This window comes from Canis lupus, unplaced genomic scaffold (genome assembly GCF_011100685.1).
Source record: "Canis lupus familiaris isolate Mischka breed German Shepherd unplaced genomic scaffold, alternate assembly UU_Cfam_GSD_1.0 chrUn_S1546H1734, whole genome shotgun sequence".
Taxonomy (NCBI): domain Eukaryota; kingdom Metazoa; phylum Chordata; class Mammalia; order Carnivora; family Canidae; genus Canis; species Canis lupus.
Window position 1 is genome coordinate 252,569 of NW_023330385.1, and position 13,655 is coordinate 266,223.

The window sequence follows — 13,655 nt, forward strand, 5'->3', positions numbered from 1 at the left end:
GAGATGCTGCTTCAAGATTCCCCCACAGGACCCCTTGAAAATCATTCACGGCTACCACGAGGCTTGCCTGGGTGCTTCCAGCAATAATGCTTCGTTTAAAAAAATACTGATTTGGTCATTTTCTGATTCCAGTCAGGCCTGGATGAAAGGAGAGAGAGCAGAGCCCCAGGCCAGAGCGGGCTGTGCGGAGGGTGAGCCTGCTTGGTGCACAGGAGCAAGCAGCAGGCACTTGCTGGCTGCACCCCCTCCTTCCCGCGGCCTTCGCCAGACACAGGGAAGGTGCACCAGGAGGGGTCCGATGGTACAGTTCCTGGGAAGTGGGGGACAGAGGCTCTCACACGGGGACGTACTGGACGCTGACAGCCACGGGAGGCGTGCAATCCACTGCCTCCACCAAGAATGCCAGCTGCTATTTTGACATCGAGTGGCGTGATCGGCGGATCACACTGCGTGTGTCCGTGCAAGTTTGTGACAGCCAAGAAGAACGGCAGCTGGCTGCCTTGGTGGAGAGAGCAGGGGATCGGAGCTTTTCCTCATGAAGCTCATCAACCGTCCCGTCATCGTGTTCCGTGGAGAGCATGGCTTCATTGGTTGCCGTCATGGGCACCCTGGATGCCAACCGCTCCAGCTACGATGTCCTCCAGCTGGAGTTCAATGATGGTGCCTACAACATCAAAGACTCCACAGGCAAGTGACTCATCGGTCGCCAGCAGCAGCGACACCCCCGTGGACTTCTTCAAATTCTGTGACTACAACAAAGTGGCCATCAAGGTTAGTGGGCGCTACCTGAAGGGGGGCCATGCAGGGGTCCTGAAGGCCTGCGCTGAGACATCGAGCCAGCCAGCTCTGAGAGTACTGGCCGCTGCCCAGCGCCCCAGCCCCGCCCTGCCCACACCCTTCTACTAATATCTGTCTTCTCCAGGCGGGCTCTGGCGTGGTGGTGAGCCCCTTGCCTTTCAAACTGGAAACCCAGCAAAACTGGTGCCCCTACCCGTTGCCCCAGGCCTGGCCCTCAGAGGGATCTCAGATCCTTCTGTCCTCTCTTCTCTGCTGTGGGTGAGGCTGGCACCCCTTTCTTCTGACCTCAGACGACTCTGAGCCTTATTTTCCCAAAATGGCCAAGAAGAGTGGGGGGCTGGGAGCCTGGCGGGTGTGTAACTGGAATCTCCTGCCCCCTCCGAGAGCCTCAAATGTAATTTTAGAGGAAAAAATATATATGTATGTCATGTATATCATTGTGCTATATATATACATATATATCTCAGTGTGTATAGATATATACCTATCAATGTGCTCCCAAAAGAAAAAGATATCAAACACGTTAACAGACCTTGCTTGTTTGCTTTATTGAAGTTCGATTTGCGGACATACAGTATAACACCCAGTGCTCATCCCATCAAGTGCCCTCCTCAGTGCCCATCACCCAGTTACCCCAGCCTCCTCCCCGTCTCCCCTTCCACAACACTTTGTTCATTTCCCAGGGTTAGGAGTCTCTCATGGTTTGTCCCCCTCTCTAAATTTTCCCACTCAGGTCCCCTCCTTTCTCTTATAATCCCTTTCATTATTTCTGATATTCCCCATATGAGTGAAACCATATAATGGTTGTCCTCCTCCGATTGACTTACTTCACTCAGCATAATACCCTCCAGTGTCATCCACATCAAAGCAAATGGTGGGTATTTGTCCTTTCTGATGGCGGAGTAATATTCCATTCTCTATATATACATCTTCTTTATCCATTCATCTGTCGAAGGACACCATGGCTCTTTCCACAGTTTGGCTATTGTGGACATTCCTGCTATAAACATTGGGGTACAGGTGTCCCAGCATTTCACTGCATCTGTATTTTTGGGATAAATACCCAGTAGTGCAATTGTTGGGTTATAGGGTAGCTCTATTTTTAACTTTTTGAGGAACCTCCACACTGTTTTCCAGAGTGGCTGTACCAGCTTGCATTCCCACCAACAGTGTAAGAGGATTCCCCTTTTAGGGATGTCTGGGTGGGTCAGTGGTTGAGCGTCTGCTTTTGGCTCAGGGCATGATCCCAAGGTCCTGGGATGAGTCTCATATCAGGCTCCCTCATTGAGCCTATTTCTCCCTCTGCTTACGTCTCTGCCTCTTTCTGTATCTCCCATGAATAAATAAAATTAAAAAAAAAAGAGAGGATTCCCCTTTTTCCTCATCCGCTCCAACATTTGTTGTTTCTTGCCTTGTTGATTTTCACCATTCTCACTGGTGTGAGGTGGTATTTCATTGTGGTTTTGATTTGTATTTCCCTGATGGCAAATGATGCGGAGCATTTTCTCATGTGCTTTTTGGCCATGTGTATGTCTTCTTTGGTGAAATTTCTGTTCATGTCTTCTACCCATTTCATGATTGGATTTTTTGTTTCTTGGGTGTTGAGTTTACTAAGTTATTTATAGATCTTAGATACTAGTCCTTTATCTGATATGTCATTTGCAAATAGCAGAGCCTATTTCTAAGTAAAAGCAATTGTACATATTTTACCATGTTCTTCTGTTAGTCCATATGTTATAATTTTTCTAGAATTAACATGTGTTATTTTTGCAGTAAAAAAATAATAAATAATAAACAGACCTTGATAAATAAATAAACTTGATGCCGAGCAGTGGTACCACTTAGTGACTAAACAGCACAGGCTTTGGGTGGACTAGGGTTCAATGTCTCTTTCTATGATTAATTGGCTGTGTAACTGCAAACAGCTTCATCTCTCAAACCACCAGTTTCTTCATTTGCAAGATGGAGAAAATAACAGTGCTTATCTCATAGACTGATTTTAAGGAATAAGGTGCTTGGCACATGATGAGCATTTGTGAATGGTAGTCGCTATTATTATTACTAATTATTATTATTATTATTAGTAGTAGTAGTAGTAGTAGTAGTATTATGTAAAGCTTGAAAGCCTGTGGTTAAAATATTCATTTTATTTTCAAATTTATTTCAACCCAACTGTCAAATAAAGTTGCTCTGACAATGCTGCTTTTGACTAAATTTCATTTGGCCAAATTGATCTCAGCCAAAATATAATTCAATTCCACCGACTGCCTCCCAGAGCTCTGAATTGCTTTGGATTTCTGTTGTCACGCACTGTTCACTTGTTAACATACTAATGCATCACTCTGGTTTGAACCTCTGATCCCAACCACTTGTCTGAACTATATCTAAAGTGACCAGCCATCTGCTTTGTCTGCAACTGAAGAGTTTCCCAGATCATGGGGCTTTCAGAGTTAAAACTAAAAAGAGTTCTGAGCAAAACAGAATTTTTGGTCACCCTAATTATACCCATCATGTTCTCCAAAACCACATTCTTAACTCTACTTATGATTTCCTACCAATAATATTTACTGGGTGCATCCCCCAATCTCTAGTCCCAGCTCAGGACTCTCAATAGGCAGAACCAGCCATAACCCAAATATGGCTTCAACAGCTTATCAAATAGACTCCCATAATCTGAACTCAGTTTGTCCTCTCATCTTCAAATATCCTTCAAAAGAACCTACATCTTATTTTTCAGTCCAATTGGTATACTTCGTCTCAAAAACACTGGACTCGTTCCTGCCTTAGTACAACTGCAAAGATGCCACCTGGCCTCTCTTACAATGCTTCATCATCATCATCATCTGAGGCACAGTTCATTTGTATCCTTCTCCATATCTAATCTACTAAATGCATGTAGGTTCCAGGAGTTTTTCTATATAAAATGTCTTAATTTTATTGGTTACTTATAATCCATTTCAGTGTTTTTTTGTCATTTAATTCATATGATCAGTGAGATTCTAATATGTGTTTATATCATTTTCCCAAAGATAATTTCCTCAAGGCAACAAACAAGAATTACCATGTGTTGCCCACAGTAGTAGCTGTACTCATACAGTTGCTCAACATTTGACAAATAATGAATAGTAAAAAAAGCATATTAAAATGCTTGTGTCTATAGAAGAAAAACACTTATTAATAAAAGTTTCATAAATAAATAAATAAATAAATAAATAAATAAATAAATAAAAGTTTACTGATATTTTCCTTTACTTGACTTTGGTAGTAGGCTATTACAATAAGCCAGGTCACAGATAGTGATGACTTGGGAATATTATGACAGGGGAATAGTGGAGATGGGGAGAAGTAATCAGTATGATCTGAAGAGAAAGCAGATGCTATTTCCTGACAGAATGTACATGCAGTATGAGAGTAAAAGGTTTAAGGGTGAGTCCAGGGTACTACAGTTTTCCCTCAAGCATTCACAGATGTTACTCTATTTAATGATAATTCTTGGGATGCCTGGGTGGCTCAGCAGTGGTTGAGTGTCTGTCTTTAGCTTAGGGCATGATCCTGGAGTCCTGGGATTGACTCCTGCATTGGGCTCTCTGCATGGAGCCGGTTTCTCCCTCTGCCTATGTCTCTGCCTCTCTCTGTGTGTCTCTCATGAATAAGTAAGTAAAATCTTTAAAAAAGAGAGAAAGGAAAATTTCCTGTTGAAAAATAATAATAATTCTTCTTAAGGTTCAAAATAAAACACTAACTACAGATTTTTGCTTTGAATCTATATCTTCTCTGTATATTTCAACATATTTTCATGTGGTCCTTCACTCATGTGCCAAAGAATATTAATCAACTCATTTTTAAAAAAAGATTTTATTTATTTATTTGAGATGGGAAGAACAAGAGAGAACAAGCATGAGCTGGGGGTGAGCAGAGGGAGAAGGAGAAGCAGACTCCCTGTTGAGCAGAGAACTCATGTGTTGTTTGATCCCAGGACCTTGGGATCTTGACCTGAGTTGAAGGCAGAAGCTTAACCAAATGAGCCACCCGGATAACCCAAATTCAGCCATTTTTAAAATTAACTACTATTCTTCAACAAATCTACACAGAGTCATTTATAATTCCCAACCAAAAAATAAATCATTTTAGTAACAAACTACTTGCAAAGCTCTTCCTTTGGACTGATAATCTATTCAAATAAGTAAAGTACAGGAGAATGTTGATCTGTTTCTCTGAATGACACAAAAAAATCATGGTGGCTTACAGTTTTATTAGATTCATCATTTTGGTAGTAACATCTCATACTTCTCATACATCTGTAAATTCAGATTTACAGGCAAATTTACACATACAAGAGCTTCTCTGAATATCCTAATTGTTAGGGTTTTTTTTTAACAAACTTAGGAAATGAAGATGAACAAGCCCAGAAAAATGTAGTAAGTAACCTGGCTGGAATGATTCAACAGGAAAATTGGAGATAGTGCCTTATGGTAGAGCTGCTACAGAGTATTCTCTTGAGGCGGGTGCTCTGCCAAAATCCTAATGCACCACGATGACCGTTTCTGAATTCATAAAGTATGGAAGGGCCACCATATAGTGTTATATCCAACTGTCATGAAGTTTGAATGATTACCTGTATGCATATAGTCTTTAAAAAATACTATCGTCAATGTCATTACCTCTTTCCATACTAGTAACCTACTCTTACCTTGCTAGAGTGTCTTAGCTGATTGGGAAGTTCCAACACAGGATCAGTACATAGTGATGGAATCAGCCCCTATGCCAGAATAAAAACTCAGGTCTAGAGAGGAATAAGGAGAGAGACTGGATGATGGGCTTTAGAAATAGACTAGGAACTGACACTACTCTGCTACTTTCTGCCTATGTAGATATCCTTCCTTATCCCATGGGCCTCAATTTCCTCATCCATAAAGCAGAAAATATAAAACTTATTTATGCCTTGGATCGTACTGCTATTTTCCAATAAGTGGCTAAGAACACATAAAAGAAACAACAATACCTCACATCAATATAGCACTTGGCAATTTTCTAAAAATATCACGTACTTTATCAGATTTTCACCTTCTGAGAGATGGATGAAAATGTCAAGTGCATTTCCAAGTACACTGGGTGGAGAGACTCTGCCTTGGAATCAGACAGACCTGACTTGGGATTCTGGTATACAACTTATTAGCAATGTATCCTCAGGAAAGGTTATCTTAACTTCATTTATTACCTTATCTACAAAATAGGATCAATAGCACCTACCTAAAAGAGTAATTCTGGATTAAAAAATCCAAAAAAATCTGGGTCCATCTCCCAGAAGAACACCTCCAAGCTGTGCACATTTTACCGATGGGGGAATTGAGACTAAGCGATGATAAACAATTGTAAAGCTCACACTTACCAAATCCTAGAGCCAGTCTAGAACTAGAACCATGAGAAGAACTGGCATAGTGAACTCAGGAGTGAAATAGAATGAGTTCATCTATATAGCTTTCAATTTTCCTGGATAAAACATTTCTTAAAGGAGGCTAAAACAACCCAATGCATTTAAGGGCTAAAGGGAATTTGTCCTCATATATTTCTTTTATTTCTTCTGCTTAATTTTCAATGACTCACAAAATAATTTCCTTTCTTTGGCCAGACACCTATTATTTACTATGCTACCTCAATCTTATGAGCAGGAAAAAAACTTATATTCTGTTATGTACATCTGATATTAATATACTCATGAAATAGCCACTTATATGTCATATACAAAGTAAGAACACTTAATTAGGAGACAAGATTGTTCTTCTGGCTTTGGATTTCCCATGTGGGCCATTTCACCTTGGGTGAGTCTCATCATCTTTGAAACTCTTTCACTTAATCTGTAAAATAGTGTAGGTAGACTTTATAATCTCATCCCTTTCAGAAGTAGATTCAATCACAGGTGAAATAACATCTTTCCCAAGAGCTTTAATGAAGTTAAAGAGAAATGCATATACAGGATGATGTGATCATTGCTGCCCCTCTCAGACCTCACCCTATGAAAAGGACAGTTGGTATGGAATTAAGAAAAACACTTAAGTGGGGTATGACAGTGAAAAAGTGGAATACACAATCTTGGAAGATTGGGGGAGGGGACTTCTCTGAAATTACACAGGATCATGTAAGCCACCATTTGATAAGCTTTTACCAATGGAACTGCTTCTGTATTGTGGCAATAGCTAAGACCAAATAAACTCACAATGCCTTCCAGTCTAATTCTTTCTGATTCTATCACTATCACAAAACATTTACTCCTGGATATCTAGATGTATCTACTTTTCAAATTTCCTATCTCCTTCCAACATCCAGCATCACTCACAAATCTCCACTTTCTCTGACAACTTGCCCACTGTCCCTTTTCAAGTACCATACCCCACTAAGATTTCATGATCTCATGCATTTGAGGTTCAGTTCTGCTATTTCAAAACAGCAAATGTAACTATCTCTTGTTTTGTAAGGAAATATAGTCCCCACTGTGCACAAGTAAATATAACTCTAGAAAAGGCAATGGGTGATTTGGTATTTCAGCTGCACCTGTCTGTGACTTAACTTGATTTCTCTTTACTTGTTGGCAGAATGCTGTCCACATGTAGGTGCTGTAAAAAAAAACATATGACTATGAAATTGGCAAAGGCATAATTTAGTGTATTGAAACGGTAGAAGATAGTGTCAGATTATCCAGCCAAATTGACTAATGACTAATCAATAGAGTAGGAAATAATCTTCAAAATTCCTAAAGTTACAAACTGAAACTATAGCAGTATGGATGAGGAAAGTTTGAACTCCTACTCAATTATCAATAGAAGTAGGAGACAAGTTATACAGTGGAGAAAATAAAATATAATGAAGTAGGAAGTAAGAATTCCATATGTAATATCCTTTCACTTAATTCTTCCTTACAAAAATCCTAATTCAACCTCAACCTGTATATTAACATCAGTTCTACAGAGTTCAAAATATAAAGCTGAAAAATATCAGGAAAAAATTATTTCCACAGTAAAATTCACAAAATATATCATTAATACTCCCCTAACAATAGAAAAAATCTTTAAAATGAACACTGGATGTTATTCTGTATGTTGGCAAATTGAACACCAATAAAAAATAAGTTTATTAGTAAAAAATAAGAAAGACCTAACTGTAACAGAGCATTGCATTCCTATTTATTTACTCCCAACCCAGGAGGGGGGACTGTACCAAGTTGTGATCTAGCCCAGAGTGGTGTGTGTGTGTGTGTAGGAGGTGTGTACTATATCAGGCTCGACCAAGTGACTTGTATTGGCACATGAAATGTGCCTGGAAGCAAAGTGAATCATGTCCAAGAGAATGCTTCAAGAGTCGTCATGTTTGGGTGACTGTTCTTTCCCTTCTGCCAGAAAAATGCATGTCTCTTGTAAGTGTTGTTCCTTTACACATCAAGTGGAACCAAATGCTGGAAAGAGGCACAGCCTCCTGTACCCCACACTTGCATGGACAAGAGCTAAATCTTTGTTGCTATAAACCACTAAGACTTTAAGGTTATTTGTTTGAGCAGTCTTCTTGGCAAAAGTTGGCTGATACAATGACTTAAGCAAAATAATACTTTTTAAATTATTCCCTTGGTAAAAATAAAGCAACTTTTAATCAAGGATATTTATGTGAAGCAGAAAAATGACAGGTGTATTCAAAAGAGTGAACTGTGCAAAATAAGTTAATTTCATATTTATGGCACATTCATCAGGTCGTATTAAAAAGTGAAGTTTCAAACAAATGTAAATGTTTCTTTTCTTTCCTTTTAAAAAAGATTTATTTATTTATTTGTGAGAGAGAAAAAATGGAGGGGAAGAGGGAGAGCAAGAAGGAGAGAAGCAGATTCCCTGCTGAGTGTGGAATCCTACTCAGGGCTGGATCCCACAATCCATGAGATTATGACCTGAGGTGAAATCAGGAGTCAAATGCTTAACCAACTGAGCCATCCAGGTGCCACTAAAATGGTCTCTGGTGGTTTTAATAACAGCTAATAATCAGACACACAGCAAGGAAACAATTTAATAGGATTCCTAGGAATGGGACACTATATTAGGCAAAAAACTAAGTCCATAAATAAAAAGCAACAATCACAAATCACTAACATATATGCTATCTTTCTCTGAGGGGCTCAGGCAAAGACAGTAATCTTTAAAGTATCTTACAAAAAAAAAATCTGGGATCCCTGGGTGGTGCAGCGGTTTAGCGCCTGCCTTTGGCCCAGGGCGCGATCCTGGAGACCCAGGATCAAATCCCACGTCAGGCTTCCAGTGCATGGAGCCTGCTTCTCCCTCTGCCTGTGTCTCTGCCTCTCTCTCTCTCACTGTGTGCCTATCATAAATAAATAAGAATTAAAAAAAAATTTTTTTTAAAAATCTGACATGGAAAAAAGTCAACAGAAAAGACAAGAGAATAAAAAGAAAACTCTGTTACACAGAAAACATGTGATTTGATCCTAGGAAACAGGTACTCTTCACAGGAAAAAAAAAAGTATACCTCAACTATTTTACTTAGGTAAATTATCAATCTCGACAGGCCAAGAAACTTTAGAATAAGATTATGTCACAGAGAACACAGTGGCTATTTTATAGACAAGCGATTAGAGAGCATATTGTGTTCCCAGAGCATTTTTGCTCTATTTTACATCAGAAGTTTTTTTTTTAATTTTTTTTATTTTTATAATAAATGTATTTTTTATTGGTGTTCAATTTACCAACATACAGAATAACAGCCAGTGCTCATCCCGTCAGGTGCCCCCCTCAGTGCCCATCACACATTCACCAGCAACCCCCGCCCACCTCCCCTTCCACCACCCCTAGTTCGTTTCCCAGAGTTAGGAGTCTTTATGTTCTGTCTCACTTTCTGATATTTCCCACACGCCTCCACCCCAAGATTGCTAGAACTCATACAGCAATTTGGCAGCGTGACAGGATACAAAATCAATGCCCAGAAATCAATGACATTTCTATACACTAACAATGAGACTGAAGAAAGAGAAATTAAGGAGTCAATCCCATTTACAATTGCACCCAAAAGCATAAGATACCTAGGAAGAAACCTACCCAAAGAGGTAAAGGATCTGTACCCTAAAAACTATAGAACACTTCTGAAAGAAATTGAGGAAGACACAAAGACATGGAAAAAAACCTCCCAAGACACAAGAGTCCAGGGCCAGATGGCTTCCCAGGGGAATTCTATCAAATGTTTAAAGAAGAAATCATACCTATTCTACTAAAGCTGTTTGGAAAGATAGAAAGAGATGGAGTACTTCCAAGTTCGTTCTATGAGGCCAGCATCACCTTAATTCCAAAACCAGAAAAGACCCCACCAAAAAGGAGAATTACAGACCAATATCCCTGATGAACATGGATGCAAAAATTCTCAACAAGATGCTAGCCAATAGGATCCAACAGCACATTAAGAAAATTATTCACCACGACCAAGTAGGATTTATCCCCGGGACGCAAGGCTGGTTCAACACTCGTAAAACAAACAATGTGATTCATCATATCAGCAAGAGAAAAACCAAGAACCATAGGATCCTCTCATTAGATGCAGAGAAAGCATTTGACAAAATACAGCATCCATTCCTGATCAAAACTCTTCAGAGTGTAGGGATAGAGGGAAATTTCCTCGACATCTTAAAAGCCATTTACGAAAAGCCCACAGCAAATATCATTCTCCATGGGGAGGCACTGGGAGCCTTTCCCCTAAGATCCGGAACCAGACAGGGATGTCCACTCTCACCACTGCTATTCAACATAGTATTGGAAGTCCTAGCCTCAGCAATCAGACAACAAAAAGACATTAAAGGCATTCAAATTGGCAAAGAAGAAGTCAAACTCTCCCTCTTTGCCGATGACATCATACTCTACATAGAAAACCCAAAAGCCTCCACCCCAAGATTGCTAGATCTCATACAGCAATTGGGTAGTGTGGCAGGATACAAAATCAATGCCCAGAAATCAATGGCATTTCTATACACTAACAATGAGACTGAAGAAAGAGAAATTAAGGAGTCAATCCCATTTACAATTGCACCCAAAAGCATCAGATACCTAGGAATAAACCTAACCAAAGAGGTAAAGGATCTATACCCTAAAAACTATAGAACGCTTCTGAAAGAAATTGAGGAAGACACAAAGAGATGGAAAAATATTCCATGCTCATGGATTGGCAGAATTAAGATTGTGAAAATGTCAATGTTACCCAGGGCAATTTACACGTTTAATGCAATCCCTATCAAAATACCATGGATTGTTTTCAGAGAGTTAAAACAAATTATTTTATGATTTGTGTGGAATCAGAAAAGGCCTTGAATAGCCAGGGGAATTTAAAAAAAAAACATATCTGGGGGCATCACAATGCCAGATTTCAGGTTGTACTACAAAGCTGTGGTCATCAAGACAGTGTGGTATCGGCACAAAAGCAGACACATAAAAAAAAACCGGATACATAGTTCAATGGAACAGAATAGAGAACCCAGAAGTGGACCCTGAACTTTATGGCCAACTAATATTCGATAAATTAGGAAAGACTATCCATTGGAAGAAAGACAGTCTCTTCAATAAATGGTGCTGGGAAAATTGGACATCCACATGCAGAAGAATGAAACTAGACCACTCTCTTTCACAATACACAAAGATTTGAGACTTGCCAGACTCCACAATTGTGTGAGCCCATTTCCTGTTTTGAAATAAAGATTTTATTGATTGATTGATTGAGAGCATGCAGGAGAAGGGGCAGAGGTAGAAGATAACAAGTTTCTAGATAAAAGTTGTGGTTGTTTTTCCCTCCAATTTATAATGTTCTCTTAAGGATAATATTTTCTTCTTAAATTATAGCCATTTACAGATTTTCTTAAAATCCATTCATGTGCTTTGGAAAGAAATCTAAAATTTGCTGTCTGCAAAGAACTATTAATGCTATAAAATTTGTGTTCATTCTGGGAGGCCTGAGGCACCATTTTTTTAAGGAAAATGTTAGAAGGGAACTAACATTTAGGAGATTGGCTCAGAGATGTTTGAAAGATTAAGAGGAGTGATGACTATGGATGTAGTCTGCATGTTTGCACACAAACCAATCAAGAATAAGCTGACCCAATTATCTAGACATAACTGTGCCAGTCTCTTTGGGTGCAGAAGCCTGTGTTCTCCTAAGAGAGACAAAGCTAAAACATACTACACATTTATACCAATATTTTTGGGTTCACGAAACTTTTTGCTCAGACCCAAAAATAAAATAATAAAGCAAAAAGTATAAAAAAAGCGTTGAGCTGCTTGTTCAAGGCTGTGGAGTGACCAGAGCAAGGCTCCACTGGTTTGCTTAAATTTCCCACTGCTCTAGCCCTGCTCTGGTACGTGCCATGGAGAACCACCTGAGAACCATTCAGAAGTCACATTTTCTATTTCCTCATATTCTAGAACCCGTGGATTACATATGTGTTATCCATAAAAAGCATTTGATGGGTAAACAGAGAATTGCTGAAAAAGATATAGATATATACACAGACAAAAGAGTAAAATTGAAATTTCAATTTCAGAAAATGTAAAATTAAAAAATGAAACGTGCCTTAAAGACTACATGTCACAAAAATCACAGGAAAATGATTATAAGGCTACAGAAATTCACAAGAGAAAATGCCAACATGGCTGATCAAATCAAGACAGACTTTGTTGGGAAGCTGACTCTATAGGTCGGACATGGATGGGAAGAGGACAAGAAGGGAACTGTCTAGGGGTAGCAAGAGCATGAGCACAAGTGCTAGAGCAGAAATGACAAACTGAGAAATTAGGAAACTTGAGAATTTTCCACATCTTTGAGTCCTGACTTCTCTGTGCTTAATACCTTCTTCAACTCATTTCTATCTTCTTGCATTTTAGTATAAGGAGTCAGGAGGAAACAAGCTCCTTTAAAACTTTCCTGAGCAATCTACTCAGATAAATATCCGATTTTATTGTTCCAAGTTCAAACTTCCACAAAATACTGGAACACTCATTAAGACAAGTTTTTGCCATTTCATGACAAGGTTCTCCTTTTTTATGGTTTCCAATAACACGTTCCTTATTTCCATCTGAGATCTCACAGAAAAATCTTCAACATCCATATTTCGAACAATCTGTTTCTGATTAGTTATGTATTCTCTAAGAAGATAGAGTCTATCTCTGAAGCTCTTGCTTTTATTTCTGAACTCTTACCAGAATCGCCTTCAACATCTATTATTTCTACCAATAGTTCCTTCACAGCAATGTGGGCTTTTCCCAGTGTGGCCCTCCAAACTTCTACATCCTTCCCCCTTACCCGGTTCTAAAGCTGCTTTGGCATTTTTAGGTATTTGTCACAGTAAGACCTACTTCTTGGTACCAAAATCAGAGGGGAAAATGAATGAAATGATCTTTTTAAAGATTTTTATTTAATGAAGAGAGAGCACATGAGCGAGAGAGAGCAGGGAAGGAGAGAAGGAGAGAAGGTATCTCAAGCAGACTCCCCGCCCAGTGAGGAGCCCCATGTGGGGGCTCCATCTCATGACCTGAGCTGAAATCAAGAATTGTATACTCAACCGACTGAGCTACTCATGTGCCCCTGAAATGATCTTTATTGAAAAAATATAAAATTGTATGAATAGGAAAAAGATCTGATTAGTAATCCCAGAAAACATATAGGTGTGGAAAAAAGAAAAAATAAAAGAAAAAATATGAAAGTAAGAGAATAGACTCTAGAATGACCAAGGTTAAGGAATTAAACTGGAAAAAAGAACTGAGAATTTTACCCAGGATGCAGTACAAAGAGGAAAAGTGAAAAGGTTGTTCGTATCGAGTGTTCTTTGAGAATCATTG

At 39.2% G+C, this 13,655-nt stretch overlaps 1 protein-coding gene across 1 annotated transcript in view; it reads right to left on the reverse strand.

Annotated features, from left to right (window-relative positions):
• Positions 1 to 4,742: 4,742 nt before the first annotated feature.
• Positions 4,743 to 13,655, reverse strand: part of LOC119878368 — a 53,131-nt gene continuing 44,218 nt past the window's right edge. Inside the window, exon 20 of the mRNA XM_038588998.1 lies at positions 4,743 to 7,409. The gene's annotated coding sequence lies outside the window, so the exon portion shown is untranslated. The remainder of the gene's footprint in view (positions 7,410 to 13,655) is intronic.